The sequence below is a fragment of the Heliangelus exortis genome, chromosome 1 (assembly GCF_036169615.1).
Source record: "Heliangelus exortis chromosome 1, bHelExo1.hap1, whole genome shotgun sequence".
Taxonomy (NCBI): Eukaryota; Metazoa; Chordata; class Aves; order Apodiformes; family Trochilidae; genus Heliangelus; species Heliangelus exortis.
In genome coordinates, this window is record NC_092422.1 from 127273212 (window position 1) to 127290150 (window position 16939).

Sequence of the window (16939 nt, forward strand, 5' to 3'; positions counted from 1 at the left end):
CAAATGGAGAAAAAGCTAATGAAAATTACTTTGTCAGAGAAAACATAACAGTTATGCATAAAACTAATCATAATTTTTCTTCCTAAAATTCTTTCTTACCATATGTGCTTTATAGCAGGAAAATGATCCTTAAAAACATCTTGCAAATTCAGTTATACGAGATGCCACTAGATTGTAACTGATTATTCTGCTGCCAAAGATGAATTTGAGAGCTGGTGAAGAACAATGCTCATTTCCTTCTTCCCTCTAGCTCTGTCAACATAATATTTCCTCACCTCACTGCTGGGGTCTACCACAGGGAAAAGCAGCCTGTTTTCAAGGCAGCAGGTAGAACATTCTTTCTCATATATTTTGCTGATTGCATAATAGATGTGAAACCCAAACATGTTTTCTACACTTTCTATAAAGAATTTAGTTCTTTGATAAAAAGGTTGGTCTGATATTGATACTCTAAAGTGCTCTGGTTTATGTGCTGTGATGTGGAGTGTAGAGCTGATGTGTGTGAATTTTAAAGAAAAGTTACCAAAATACCTCTGAAAAGGAAAGAAATATATAGATTATTGATATTCACATGCCTCAATAAAAGAGTGAAGTCAGGGAACTGAATACCTAAAAAAACAAGGGCTTAAAAAAAATGGCCAGACTGTTCATGGCAACTTCAGTTTTGTATGTAAAATAATTTCAGTCATCAGTGTCAAGAATCTGATCTCAGACTTGAAAACATAGGCAAACAGTTTTAAATATGTTTATTATCTTGCTGCTTTTCACCTGGATAGTAGGAGGACATTATGCCATTACTGTGTCATTATACTAATACTTAGATGCCCTGAAAGCTACAGCAAAGATGAGACCTAAATAAGTATAAAACATGACTAGATGAGGTAATAGTAAATAAGAAAGCAACTGTAATCAGGAATTGTAGAAAGAGGATAATAAGTATCAATGAATCAGTGAATCAATGCCTAGACACATTAAAAGAATCTGTTAGGGAGTGAATCTAGATCTGGAGAAAGCACATAAGAAGTGCATCAGTACTTTTTCTTCGCTCACTCTGCATGATTCTGTGCATGTCAGACCTGCTAAATGGGATCAAAGTGCAGACAAATCACACTTTGTTTTTCCAGAAGTTCTCTTGGTTTCCCAAAGCAGTTTTCTGACTCTCTTAGTCATATATGACTATATGGCCTGCTATTATGAAGCCATTACTGCCACAGAACTTTGATAACATTACACTTTCCTGGCTCATTTTCAGGGACACAAAAGAAATGTTAACAAAAATAAGTTGCTCTAAATTATATATATTATTTTTATACTGCTTTTATTTGGCTGGTAAGTCATAAGTCTGGTAATTTTTCTGTTTTACAAAAAAATTTTTGGTTTGAGGGTTCAGCTTTTGTGACTAAAACATGCTTGAAAAAAATACATCCATCAAACAGCACAGCTGGTGCACACCTGATACATCCAGGAGTCGAATAACATCTCCAGATGTTCAGAAGTAACAGACAATATGCAAAATTTTTACAGGTGAAAAAGAATATATCTACAGAAATTTTGGACATATAATAACCGTTTATAAACCAAATAGAGATTATGATGGACAACATTGACATGTTTGTTGTCTGGAGGTAGATATGTCTATATAAAGCTGGAAATGTCTTTGTATTGGTACCACATGCTTTTAAAATATCTGTAATGTTTGTTCCTAGGCAGAAGGATGTATAGTTTGTTGTATCTCACCTGCATCAGGATAGTTTCTTTTTTACAGTGCTATAGAGACGTTCTAGAATTTGAAGACAATAGGAACATGAATGTCAAGATCTATGTCAGAACACTGCATTCCCTCCTGTGCCTGTATACCCAGACAGACAGATAGTCTGTCAAGGTACACCAAGGCTAATGAGAATGGCAAAGTCTATTTTTGGTAGAAAAAATGCCTCCAAAACCCAGGTAATTCTGAGACTTAGTTTTCACTACAGATGTGATGATTCCTCAAGTTCATTTGTTTTAAATCAAAACCTCTAAGAAAATCCACTCTGCTTTATCTTTTGTACTAATAGAGGAACTTGCAATATCTCCTGGAAATTTTGATCCGCATCCTGACACATAATTTAGAGAAATATGCATACTCTATTTATGAAAATCTAGCCCTAAGTTTGCTTCTCAGATAGAGCTAGATTCACATCATACAATGTTGTCTCTAAAACCCTCTCATTTGTAATGCTTCAAATGCAGTACTGCCAATAAGGAGGCTCATCACAGATGTGTATTTGAAATAGTAAGGATTGTCCTAAACAATTTGTCATGGAAACGAAAAATACCCAAGTGTCTGAACCTGAAGCTACATTTTTCTTTTTTTTCCTTTTTTTTTTTTTTTTTCATTTGTTTTGTTTTGGGTTTTTTGGGGTTTTTTTGTTTTTTTTTGTTTGTGGTTTTGTTTTTTTTTTTAATAAGATTTGAAAGCATTGTACGCTTGTGAGGAGATGATAGTGAGTGCACCACTAATTAGGATTGGGCACTCTCAAAGATAATTGACATTTTTCTTTTAAGAAAGTTCCCAGGGGGATATTGTTTAAGAAGTTATTAAAGCCAAGAGAAAATACTTAACCTGTACAGTTTTTCAACAAAAGTGGCAAAAATTACATGGAAGAAGGAATATATACAAGAGTAAGAGAAAGATACAGAGGATTTACTAAGGGAAATATGGTAAGAGCAACACACATAACAGAAATACAGAGATGATGGAATTAGATGTCACCTTATAGATAGCTTCCACTACAGCAAAGTATATTGCACAGGAAAATATAAGCTTATGTTGCAGTAGTGGGAGACCACATTAAATGCCCATGCATGATTTTAATCTTTCTTTTAACATTCTTGTAAATAAATCACTGGACCAGGACAGGTACAGGAGTGGCAGTTTTTCTGACAGCCAAATCCACTCTTCCTGTTCTCTTCAAAAGGTAAAAATGTGATAAACTCTTCAAAGGGATACTATTACTCTTTGAAAAATTGCTTTTTTTTTTGATAGTGCATGAATAAGTGAATAATAACAGTCTGCCAAGCCTCTGTGACAATTAAATGGATTAAGTGCTGAATGATCATTACATTTAATAACTTGAAGATATTGGGGAGCTTTGACTGGGAGAAAAAAACCAAATCTAATCTTACATGAACAAGCTTTCCTTTTCTGCAGAAAGGGCGGAAAGGGGGCGGGAGGGTGCGGTGCGTGGGCTTTATTTAGGTCTGATGTAAATTTTTGTAATTTTCGTTGGATGTTTTTTGGGTCGTGGCCTGCGTGCACGTTTTTTGTCATCGCTGGGTGACGCTGTGTCCCGCCGAGCAGCGGCGCCGCTCTGCGGGGCTCTGACCGAAACCCCGACGCGGCTGCGAGCTGGAGGTGCTCGGCGTGCTCTGCTCTTAAGGCAATAGGCAATAGGCACTTTTAAGCCTTAAGGTTCCTATTGATAGCAAAAACGAAAACAAGGAGTTTGCATTTTAATCAGAGTTAATAACTAAGACCCGGTTTTCAATCATGAGGAGCCCTTCTGCTTTGTTGGTCCCACCCTGAGATTTCACTTGGCTGTAGAAGCTGTCTAAAGTTTTACTCCTTTGAGCTGGCTTTATGCCAAGTGCAGGCAAAGTTCTTATTTCCCTCTTGGTCTGATGATGACAGTGTATTGTGAGTGTATTGCCAAGTAACAATCTTGCTGAGAAACTGCAGAGCTGCCCTCAGTACCAAAGCCCAGGTAATATATGCAATTGCTTTAATTTGCAGGGAATTTATTTGTGAAGTGTGTTGTCATTACCAGAGGCATAGGCTTCAGCTCAGCAAAACACTGACCCATGGACCTAAATGTCTTGCTAAATCAAAAACATTAGAGAGAAAGAGGAGTGACTGAACATCAGAACAAGGTGTTCTGTTACCCCTCATTTAGTGTGCTTTTATCTCTTTCCAGTCATGTGGCAAACAGCTACTAAGAAATTCATAGCTAAACAAAGTTTTCATTTTCTGACTGAAAACTCTTTGACCAGGCTGCTTTCAGCCTAACATCATGGTGTAAATATTTGGCATATGACCTCTCTTAGAGCCTTTTATATCATGGTCAACTGTTTTTATTACATTTTATCTTAAGTATTTTTGACATCGTTCACTTGAAGTAAACTTAGTGGCAAGATATGTGGCTTGTCAGGGATCTAAAGGCCACATCTACACTTCTCTGTTGAAAGGCCTCAAACACGTGATACTAATTTCCCTAGCTATCCACACCATCTAAATTTTGGCAGCTGTTACACTGAAGACAAAACCTTTGGGTTGCTTGGGCCCAAGGCATTGCAACCATCTTTTTTCAGAGGTTATTGATCAGACTATTCACTATCTGTGCAATATGGTTAGTCTTGAGGACCAGTGGAAGATTATGGTAAAAAAGATAAAGTACATATATGCTTAGGACAAGGAGGAAAAAACTACTTTCATGAGACAGGAAACTTTTGAGGGTTAAAACCAAAAATGCTGCAAGTGGTCCTCAGTAAACAAGATACTGTATGACATGTGACTATGGCTTATCACAGGGAACCATTGCTTATGGAAAAAGAAAGGGAAGTAAAAGGCAGCAGTTAAGCAGCTGGGTCATGTCGTGCACTTGTGGCTGGTCATCCTCTTTCCACTCTTATATGAAAATTAAGTAGTAAACTTCCTGTGGCTGGGTTATACCACACTGGTATGGTTGAGCAAAAATCACTACCCAAAGTTAAAAAGCTAGCATTACAACTATTTAGCAACACTGAGCTTCGGAGTGGACTCCCTTCACCCCTTTCATTGGTTATTTGACAGCCAGAACTCTTAGCATCAGGTGAGCATAGGATGAGAAACCGGAAGTCAGATGTAGCCATATGTCTCTTAACTTGGGCACTGAGATGTAAATTCTTACCTGAAGTTTATAATTTATTAACTAGATAAGGAAGAAGGAATTACACCTCCCTCCTGCTCAATTGCACCTCCCTCCTGCTCAATTGCACCTCCCTCCTGCAACAGAATATACCCATAGACTACTATGGTGTGCTAGCAAGATCTTCTTCCTTCAAATAAGGGAATTTCTGTGATCAGTATTACATCTTCTAATAATACATTTTTCACCTCAAGCTGGGGAGCACAGCTGTTCCCTTTGTCACAAGATCAACGTGCCATTAAGTTTACTTAGGGCCCTGTGTTTGAAATGAAAGTAGAAAGGCAAAAGGACTTGGCATGAGCCTCCTAATGCTGTAAATGGGCCTCAAATTACTTCAGCCTGTACTTGGACAATGTCCCAGTGAGAGAAAAATACTAGACAGACCCCTGTACCAGAGATCGTGTGACTTATGTGAAGAATGTTACCTGTAAGGATTATATCTAAAAGAATTGTTGTCTGTATCCTATTGTGAAATAACAACTAGCTCAACTGAAATTATCTTGTTGCTGCTTCCCAGGGTAGTGTAACATACTCATACATAACCCCTTTTGCTTACTAAGACCCATTGTTTACTATCACACTGATACACTCTTACTACTTCTTAGAACCTTAGAACCTTGCTGTGGTGAGACAGCACCACACTGAGACAGTGTGGATATATAAAGGTTATACATCATATCTAGTAAATATCTGTCTCATGTAAATTTATGAAAGAAGTAGATGAGTTATGCCTGATATTTGGAAATGTCTCATAGGAAAATCAAGGATAGTCCCAGACATAATAGACTGGTTATTTTTCCAGATCTTTGGGAGCCTACTGTGTCAGCTGAGCCACACTACCCTGAAGAATCCTAGAAAGCAATCTAGCAGAGTCCTTTATCTATCCGACTGTTTTTATTTAGGAATTATGTTATTCCAGATTTTACATTGTTGATTAATATCCACTTGGTATAAATTTTAAGTAGTTTATCTATACCTTTTGAAAGCTATGAGATTTTTTATTTCAAAAACACTCTTTGTGTGTTTGCTGTCTCTGCAAATTAGTGCCAGACAGATATTTAGAATTCTAACACAGTATGTTAAGTACCATTTTCTTTATAGCCATCCTTTTTTTTGAACCATGACGAGAGAACCGTTCATAACAGCTCTATACCCCAAATTGCATTGACTCCCAGACAATTTTTGGGTGCTGATTTCTGTCAGCAGAATCATAGAATGGCTTGGGTTGGAAAGGACCTTAAAGATCATCTAGTTCCAACCCCCCATGCATGGATAGGGATGTCTTCCACTAGGCCAGGTTGCTTATAACCCCATCCAACCTGGCCTTCTGAATATATACATTACTGCCTGAAGCTCTTTGCCTTTAACAGATGATCTCCATAGACAGAAATCTCCACCGACAGAACTGCTCTATTTCCATTAGGGTCCAGATAATATACAAAACATTCTAACTTGTAAAGTTGCTTTTTTTTTGTTTTAAGGATTTTTTCCCCAGATTCTATAGCAACTGAAGTATACCCATAGACTACTATGGTGTGCTAGCAAGATGAATACTTCTTCCTTCAAATAAGGGAATTTCTGTGATCAGTATTACATCTTCTAATAATAAATTTTTCATGCATAATATTTGCTGTTTAACTAACTTAGCTTTACAGAATGTAATTAGTAAATGTAATGGTCAATATGGGGTGGTTTTGCATAATCATCTTCCAGGTAACTATTGCTGCTTTTTGTGTTTTGAAGAACAAAGGCAAGTACCTTGTCACACAGTTTTGCTCTAGAAAAAAAGGCCAGACATTACTCATAAAATAGTTTCACAGAATTCTCAGGAAATCTTCCCACTGACTTAGCTAGTCAAAAATGTTTGTATCATTCTGTAAATCCTGTCAAGCTCCTAGCATCAGACAAAATTACTCATATCTGCCCCTGGTTTCTACCAAAATGAAAACATTACTCTTATGTGTGACGCTGCCTTCTGCTGGCAACATCATGGAAACTGATACATCTCCAGCTTTACTCTCTACTATAAAAGTTAAGAAGTTTCAGCTCTAGTAGCAAAGCTTTCTATCTTTATTTTCAAATGCACTTACATATATCTCTGTTATTCTAAGTGAGTTACATTTTTCAGCAACTGACAACTGAAGCCAGAGTTTTGTGTTTTATCTGAAATGCTTAGTGGTCTCATTTGTTCTTCTGAACTGGCAGAAGCTTTCAAGACAGAACACAGAATAGTTTTACAAAAATCAGTTTTAAGCTCCTGCTCAGAGGTACTAAAACTAAGAGATCCCAGAAACCTTGTCATTTTGTGTTTTCAAAACAAAACTCAGTGTCTGGCACCAAAAACTATAGCAAGAATGGTAATGCACCCAGTCATCTCAAGTAGCCTGTTCAGAACCTAGTTTTGAAGGACAGGCCATAGACCTGTCCAGAGATAAATAAAAACAGGTCAGTGTTCTCTGGATTGATTCTAAGTAGTTGGTACAGAGCACACAGCAACATTGTCTGTCTGAAGCTGAGGGCTGATGGAGACTTCTGTTCCCCTAATCTGAAAAACTAATTTTCACGGAAGTCTAAAAAAAAACTCAGACACAACTTGCACCCTGTATTTTTCTTCCCTTTTTTTCAGGTGATAATACTCATAATATTCCATAGAGGGGAAAAGCACTATTTAACAATGAAAAATAAAGTTGTTTTGTTCTATGAATGAGTAGTCCAGTACCAGCAATGTATTTCCTTGTTGCAGGCTAAACATTCTCTACTTTTTCTGTTTATTAGTATAATTTACATAAAATTTATGCTCAAACATAATGGTAACCTAAAGAAAATTCCCATAACCCCTTTATAGTCCAGGGTTACTTGGAGATTTGTGCTCCCATTTCCTTTTCTTGAGTATGGATTCCTGGTATTTTTGAGGTCACTGGATTTTTAAATAGCTGAAACACCAGACCTGTAGCTGTTTAAGTCCCAATGCTTACACAATTCCAGTAGTGATCTGTCCTCTATGTTGAAAGTCTAGTTGATGAGACTCCTGGCAGTACATTTATTCTAATACTTGAATCTCAAATTCAACAATAATCAATCTGGATTGATGTTTCTAGAGGAACTGTTCAAGTAAAGTTTGTGCTGACTGTAAGCTTCCCTTGATCTTGCTCAACCCTGACTATAAAAAGTATGTTAGCAGAGTAATCTGAAACCCTTCTAGTGCTTCAGTTCATGCAGAAGGTTAGCATCTTTTAAAAAATATTATAAGGGTCATCATCTCATCTCTTAAACTGGCTGAATTTGTCCTTCATCTGTACAGGGAAAAAAGAACTAACCCTTTTTTTAATTAAAGTAATACAAATTATATTTATCCCTGCAAATGATGAATGAAAAAAGTTTCAGACCAGAGCTAAAGATTTCACTGGGAAAGTGGAATCCTTTCTGCACCATATTGCTGATGGTCAGGACAAGCAGTTCTGGTCATCTCACCAGACAAAGAACAGCTACTGAAAGCTGCAGAATATAGGCCCAGATTATATGTAAAAATACTACGGACAGGCAGCAGGCTTCTTTTTGGGTGCTTGAGGGGGTTGCGTAGACCAATTTCAGAACAGATATTTAGTCTCAGATATTTCAAGTAGGAATTCTGACCTAGTGGGTGTTACTGGCATTTTACTCTATTTATTTATTTCTTCAATTTTTTTTTCTTTTCATTTTTTTTCCAAGTGTGGTTTGGGCACATTGGGATGAAAATGCAAGAGTTTTCATAAAATATCTTGTCCTCTTCCCAGAAATAAAACCCAGTACCTGGTCCCCATAAAATTAAAAAACAAAAAACTTTTTTAAAAAAATTATTAGAGGATCAAAGAAAATATGGCGTTACACAGAAAATGTTCTTTTTCTATCCAAAGGTTGATAACTAGAAAAGAAATATTGTCATCTTTGCTGTCAATCTACATGAACACATCTCGAGTGTTTAAATTAATTTGTTTTGTAGCCTTCATCTCTAACAGTTGATTCACCCTCAATATAAACAGTGAAAAATTTTGATAATGTGGGATGGATGGAACAGCCTTCAAATTTATATTTTCAATATTTTTTTCTATTTCTGGATTTCCTAATTTGACCCAAATTGTGCAGCAAAGAATCCAACCACAGAATCTGGCTCTGTTTTTTATAGTTGCAGTCTGACCAGAATTCAAATATAAAGTTTCATAAAAATTCTCAATATTTTTTAAAAATGGACACTGGAAGAATTGTTGGTAGGCATCCAGAATAATAATATTTTTGACCCATAGAACCAGACTATTGATTGTGATATTAATCATTATTGTGTAGGAAAAAAGAAAAAAAAGAAAAAAAAAGTGGAATAAAAACAAATTTACTAAATACGAGTTAAGGAGCAAGGGTGCAAGGTTGTTTGGAAAGATCCCTTAAAGAATACAGTGTGGGGGAAAATATTTTTTTTAAATTAGGATACATGATTATTGTCTGCCTTCCTTTTCAAATATTATTTTTACTCTGGGATGTAGTTACAGGCCATTTAGGCAGCAATCAGACCCAGCTGCAATTTTTGCAGGTGAAGAGAGTAACACTGTGATTTCTGCCTGTGAGTCACATAGGACTCTGATAATGACAGATGACTGACAGCCTGGAGGTAAATGTTTTAAAGAAAAAAGGAAGGTTGAAGTACATATAGGTGAAAACATGATAAATTTTCTCTGAGGTCCAGTAAAATGCTCTTCCCTGCAACAACTGTTCTAGCAATGGTTGAACTCCCCTCTCTCTTCCCAAATGAAACATTTCCATGGAACCATCGGTCTTTTATATAGGGTTTTTTTCATTTAATTCTTTCATGAGCACCAGTAAGGAATCTTAAAATCTACTTCAGTCTTTCATATAACTAGTCTGTTGGGATTTTTGCTTGCGGGTTTTGGGGTTTTTTTTGATGAGCACTCTTAGGCCTGCTCTGATATTTCCTGGGGTGCAGGCATCTTTGTGTTTATGTCAGAGCTAGATGGGGCTTTCTGCTGTGGTTAGACAGCACCATTATCCCACTGCAGTCTCCTGAAGTAAATACAAAATCTCTGAGCTAACAAACTTGATCCTGAGACTTCCAAACTGTGTGTCTGCCTTATGGTGACACTTAGTGGAGAAAAGAAACACTGCAGCTTTGAGTTATGTGTTATGCCTATATCTTGGTTTTTGCAATGTGAAGTGCATTTGCATTGAAGTTGTGTAAACTGCTTGGTATAAAATACAGAATAAGAAACTCACGTCAGGTGAGATTTGGGTTGAAAACAAAAACAGACTGGCTTCATCCCAATGTATTTTATGGTTTGCACTTCTATTAGTAGTAGTGTTTGAACAAAAATCAAACTGAAAATCAACGACTTCCTTCTCCAAGGAATATGGGAAATAATAATGGTTTTGTCTAAAGCTGTGGTAAACTTAGCAATTATATTTTAAAAGAAGCAAACTTAATTCAAGCATTCACAATATCTGGATAACCAAAGCCTCTTCAGAAATCTACATCTCTTGCACCCAAATCAGGTCAAAACCCCCTGCATTCTGCCTTTGCTAGTAATTTGGGCCAAAGATGTAATCCCGCTACATCTGAGTCTGCCCATCAAATTTGTCAAATCCTTTTTTCTATTTTCAAAGCCTTCTATTTCCAAGATGCTTCAGTAAGCCTTTTGTTGAAAATGTCCATCTATGGATTTTCAAATTCATCTGATGAGAATTTTCCACTTCCTTAAAGGATACTATGCTGTCTTTTGTTTAACAAGAAGACAGATATGTGTAAAATCAATATGATCATCTTTTATTATTCAGCAGCAGTGAGGAAGAGGCACAACTGCATAAAGAGCTAGTAACTCTTTTCCTAGTGTTTTCTGTCTATATTCTGCACTGATTACATGTTACCTCTTTACTAGCCTACATGAAAGTTTATACTTCCATTTCCTTCAAACAGGCCCAGTAACATCAGCAGAGTTTCCACTGCAGCTTCCTGTAGTAGTTATAATGTCTCTACTCATTAATCCATGATATGGTGAGGTGGATTTTACCTAGCTCAAGCCAGGAGTGATTTACTTTTCATTTTAGCAGGAAAGCCTCTGTATATACGAAAAGCACTATAATCTATGAATAAGATGTTTAGGATGCAAAAAGAAGAGGAACTCATGAGGATTCTGATTAACAGAAATCCCTTGAACAACTTATTTGGCCACTTCTCGGATCTGAGGATTTCTTTGTCTTGGCAACATCTCTCCTGAATACTGTTGTTAAAATTATTTTTAACTTAGCTACCACATTCCAAAAATTCTTTTGTGAGCAATAATGGTTGGTATGACTATGTAGTCAGAAGGGAGTTCAACTGCTAAGAGGTTATCTAAGACCTACAAGAACAATTACATTGCTTTTTTTGGCTGTGCAATGAGCAGGGGCTTTGAGTTAACCATAGCACGTAGCTCTCACAAGTTGGGTCCATGCTGCTATAGTAGGCAGAATTTTAATATGTTAAACAATACAGGGCAAACCTGAGCATGAATATGAGTGCCTGAAATAACCACCTTGGAGAGGCTGCTTGCTCTGAGGCTGAGCTGAGTTTTGTGACCTTGGGCACAGAGGTGAGGCTTGAGACCTAAACCCGTGTAACATACATACGAGGGGACATTTCAAATATTTTGTGCAGCATTAGGTTTTCCTTACACACTATCTGATTGCCTGAGATGTTCTGCAAAGATACTTTATGTCAGAGAAAAAAATACTTGAGCTTGGGGGAAAACAGATCTCCACCATAAAATTTGCCTGTAAGAGGGAGAAAAACAATTTCTTCGAGAAACATGAATGCAAAAAGGGATAGAATCAGAGATCAGGGTTGCACTCATACTCTCTGCTGTCAAAAAAGGAGAGCTCCTAGTCTCATTAGCCCTTCAGGACACACCACATGTCCAGAGTCTTCAAAAGCTCCTTTGTAGTGGTTTTCTCTCAGGCTGAGGAGAGAAGAAATGATGCCATGGAAGCCTTTACTTTCCTAGCTGGGCCTCATATCTGCATCTGGGATCATGATCCCTAGGTCCTGCAGCAATATGTTTACCTTTTGTGCAGTGTTTTGAAGACAGGTGGTAAGTAAGGTCTGCTTTTCTGAGTGTTGCATACTCTTAATTCAGCTGGACCCTGAGGGTGCAATGTCTGTAAATCAGGCCATTCTGTTTTTAAAATGCAGTTCTGCCAGAAAGCTTTTTACACATTCGTAATTCAAAAACTTCTTTCCCAAACCAAAATTATGCTGGGGAACTGGATGAGTCATGGGACTGGGAATTGAATATGAAGTCTTTCATCTCTAGATCACAAGTTCAAATATGCCCTGGGTCACTAAAGCTTTGCCATGTCCTGGCTTTTCAGCACCATAAGATACAATGCATATGAGAATGGAAAAATTCAATACTTGAGCACTATGGTAAAATTGCACCAGGGGGGAAAAGGCCCCTAAATACAATTGCTTTGACTGAAAAAGCAGAGGGTGTTTTGTTTTGGTTTTTTGTTTGTTTGTTTTGGGTTTTTTTTGTGGGTTTTTTTTTTTTTGTTATTTGTTTGTTGATTGGGTTTTTTGTGTTGTTTTTTTATTTGTTTGTTTGGGGTTTCTTGTTTGCTTTTTTTTACTTTATTTTTCTTTTTTCTAGCAATAATAGTTAAATTCTGATAGGGCTATGTTACTGTTTTCTCATGTGTTGGGTTTTTTTTGTTTGTTGGTTTGGGTTTTTTTTCAGTCTTGGAAGAATTCAGAATGAAACACCAGTGTCGATTAGGAGTGTTATTGTAGTTGTCCATAATTTTAGATATATTCTTTTTTTCTTTACACATTATCAGACCTTGCAGACTATATTTTGTGCAGATAAATCCTTATGGATTAATTTCTTACAGTCTCACTTTCCTAAAACACTGAAAAAATGAATGAAGATCTAAGGTGGAGAACAAGAAGTCAGGACACAATACTTATGAGCTCATTCAACCTCAAGACGTTATCTGTCTGGAGGAGAAATTTAATCTTCAACATAAATTGCATTTCCTAAAAAAACATATTCTTGCCTTAAGACACCAAGCGCACTGATTACAGAGAATGTCTGTGTTTACACATTTATACAGACCATGCTGACTGTATTAGTGTCCTAGGAAACAAGCTATGTGCACAGCATACAGACCTGCTCCAAGCATTAAGCAGAAAAAGAAAAAGAAATTTTGAAATCAGACCCTCCGATCTCTAAATCCTTTCAGATTCCTGAAGCACATTAGCTTTACTACTGCATGATGTGTGCGGTAGTATTTCCCCTAATGAAATCTGACAAAAAGTTTAAATGAGTTTAATGCCTGAAAAGTATAAATAAAATGTGGCCTTGATTTAATTTAGACTTGATACTTAACTTAAATGGGTAGCACAAGAGCAGCTTCAGTATCATGTGTCTAGGATATTTTTGGCTACACTTTGTTAAAAATTGAGTAAATTTTAGCATTCCACAAACCTCTCAAAGGTAGAATAAGGAAGCTGCTCGTGAACAGTAAGCTACAATTCAGTTAAAAGAAAAAAAAATTAATGTTTATTTTAATGTTTTAGAAGGGATTTCTATGTCAAATGGGAGTCAAATGTTTCTCCACCCACATTAAAATAAAGTCAGTCTAAGACTGTCTGTGACACTCAACAGACAAACATCCTCCATGCATCCAAAAGAAGTAGTATCATCATAAGATTTGTCTCACTATAATATAGATACCTCACTAATGTGTCTGTGTCTGAACCTGTAGGAGCCCATTTATGGTGAGGAAGATACTTCACCTATATCATCTAAAACTGTGGCTGCTTTCCAGCATCAGAAGCAGGTTACCTATGCAGCCTTCTATCACATTCTCTGACAAGCTGATAGTCAATTCAGTTAATTTTATAGTGATAACAAGGTGCTGCTTCATTGTTATTCCTGAAACTGAAGGGTACCATGGTGGCTGATTTACACTCAGCTAAGATATTGTACACAAATTTCCTCTAACAGACAACTTTTTGCAGTAAAATGTCAATATGGCCCATTTTTCAGTCCACAGTTCTCACTACATCTATTAAATTTGTATTTGGTTTATGATCATCTACAAATTTGCTTGAGAAAAAATATCCCAAGGGGAGTAGGATTTTCTGGGAAGGGCAGAAAGGTACCCAAAACTAACACAGGTATTTTCTGTTCCTGTCAAGAATATGTATGCCAATCACAATCTTGATTGGGTGCCATCTTGTGAAAGCCCTCACCAGTTTTCTCAGAAATTAAATTCCCTTCTGATCTCCAACAATTATAACCTCTGTGTGCACTCAAAACCCAATAACTCCATCTCTCTTTTATCCCACAGACACTGATTTTAAGTAAAAGACTCTATTTTGAAGTCAATAAATCTGAACCTGTGAATATCACTTGCTGTTCTCTGAGAAGTATGGAAGGACCTCCAGAACAAATTTTACCTACTGAAAGCATCATTGCCAACTGCCCATGAAATATTCTTTTCTCTGCTTAGGATCTGTCAGGCTTCCACCCTACAGATGGTGGAAATGCAGACAGGAATCTCCTAGGATGGTAGACTTGACCAGGAGAGTGAAGACAGCAGGAAAATGAACTCATCTCAGATGCCAGAGGCTGTTCCTGGGCTCATGTCATAGAGGCAGTAGAGGTTATCTGAAACAATTTTTTTTTGTCCCACTAATGGTACTTGCAAAATAAAAGAGATGCTACTGCATCATGCAAATAGATGTCAAGTCTGAAAGATAACCAAAAACTGCTGAAACAATCAGCTGAAGAAAACCAGACCATGTTATACCAGCTTCTGCACACTAACATTCAGTAGCAAAGGGATTATTCTCCTCTGTGTTCCAGTGAATTATATTTTGCTGGTAATAGGAAATACTGTTTTCCTATGCACTAATTTCAGTAGGGCTATTCAGAGGAAGTACACAAAAACTTGCATGTACATACAAGGCTATCCTTCAAAATTTCTCCTAAATAACACTTCCAGAAACATACATCAGGTTATAGCTTCATACTAATGCTGTACCTTTAAAAATGAGGCTGCACACTGAGAAGTTAGAGCTTTTTTGTTACTCTTTATTTTTTTTTTTAAAGCTCACTTTGGATTCTGCCACTTCTGAAACGATGAACACTGTAAAATTGGATTTGAAACCGCAGAATTAAATCCTTAAAATCTGATCCTTCTGTTGAGACCTGGGATAAATTAAACTGATGTACATTATTTTTAAAGAAAGGAAAAAACATGGGAAGCGGGTTTTGAAGCCTGAAGGCAGAGAACAAAACAAGTTATGCAGGTGATATAAACCATCTTATTTTCATTTTTTTAATGGTTTTCTGCTTCCATATGGTTATTCAGACTGGAAAAATTCTCTAGAAAACACATTGCAATGTCATAAATGCTAAGTTTTATATATATATATACACACACATACACACTTATATATATATATATGTTTTATGAATTCACATCTATATTGACAACACACTTTTTTCCCCTAGATTTGTTTGACTTTTAGCCCACAGTGAGTTTTAATATATGCATATCTTACAGAGATCTGATGCAAGTACAGGTTGGTAAATGGCATTAAAGTGAAATATTTTAAGCTATTTATCATGAAACTAATTTAAACACAGGATGAAATTGGCTGTGATTTTAATCCAAATGTTAGAAATATAAAACAAAGTAAACCAAAACACCACGTGGCAGTAGTTGTAATTAATTTCCTGGTGAAATGTTTGACAGAAAAAATTTTATCATCAGTCTGCAAAAAAAACCCCCATTAAAATATAATAGTGAAGTAATATGTAAAATGTCAGAATCAAAATACTTAAGAATAAGGAAGAACCAAGATACCTCAGACTCTTTATCCCCTATTACAAATTAACCATTCCATTAACATTAAATTATTTCAATACAGAAAGAAAATCTTCCCAAATTCTACTCAGATATTCAGGGCAGCAGTGGAACGCTTAATAAATTCAATGTCACCACAGAAGTCCTAGTCTTCCTTCTTAGAATGGGAAAGAGAAAAATATATTTGTTAAATTCCTATCTGTTGCCTAGCAAAAGAGCACATTCCTCCACCTAGATCCTCCTACGACTAAGAATGGCTTAATATTTCGCAGCCATCCCCCGTAATGGGGTTCCTTTCACGTCCATCATGTAATAACTATAGTGTACAGTATCCATGAGCACAGAGGATGCACATCTCAACCTTTCCACCGTGCACTTCATGGTAACTTTTTGCTCATGTTTTGAAGACTTTGTACTGCAGCCAATGGAACTTGCTCATTATCACAGAGCAAGTTTGGAGAGTGGCAAGAAATAAAACACTTCAGGAGGCTATTGGTGTCCAGAGCTATGTTAGCAGCTGCGAAAATCAACAGATTTTAGATATCTAAAAAGGCAAAAATATGCATAGGAATGAGAAGATATAATAGCAGCTATAGGCTGGAAATTCTTCTAACCCCATAGGAGAACTGTAATAATACAGCAGTGTTCAAAAGGTGAATGTCTGATGCTCATGAAAGGGAACATAACGCACCAATAAGGGTGGAGTCAGACATGCTGTTCTGGTTCTCACCCATATAAAATGGTTTACGCCCCTAGTCTGGTCCTAATTCCTCAATCAACATGGTTAGTATTTTTAGCAGCTACATTTTTCTGCCCAGGACTTAACAGAACTGGATGAAGTGAGACAGCCTTAGTAAGAAGTGGGAGGAGGGGAAGGAGCAGTGATTGGCCAGGGAGAGTAACTCCCCCATGCAGGTGGCTGGACGGGGTGGGATAATCACCTGCTCTGGTTGGAGCTCTTATTCTGACCTTAGCCTCAGTGTGGGGTCCAGGTTACACTCTGGAGCATGCACCACTGAAAGTACTGGTATGCTGCTGGAAAGGACAAATTGTTCCCAAACACAGAAAAAGTTGTGAAAAATTGAGTAACAAAGACC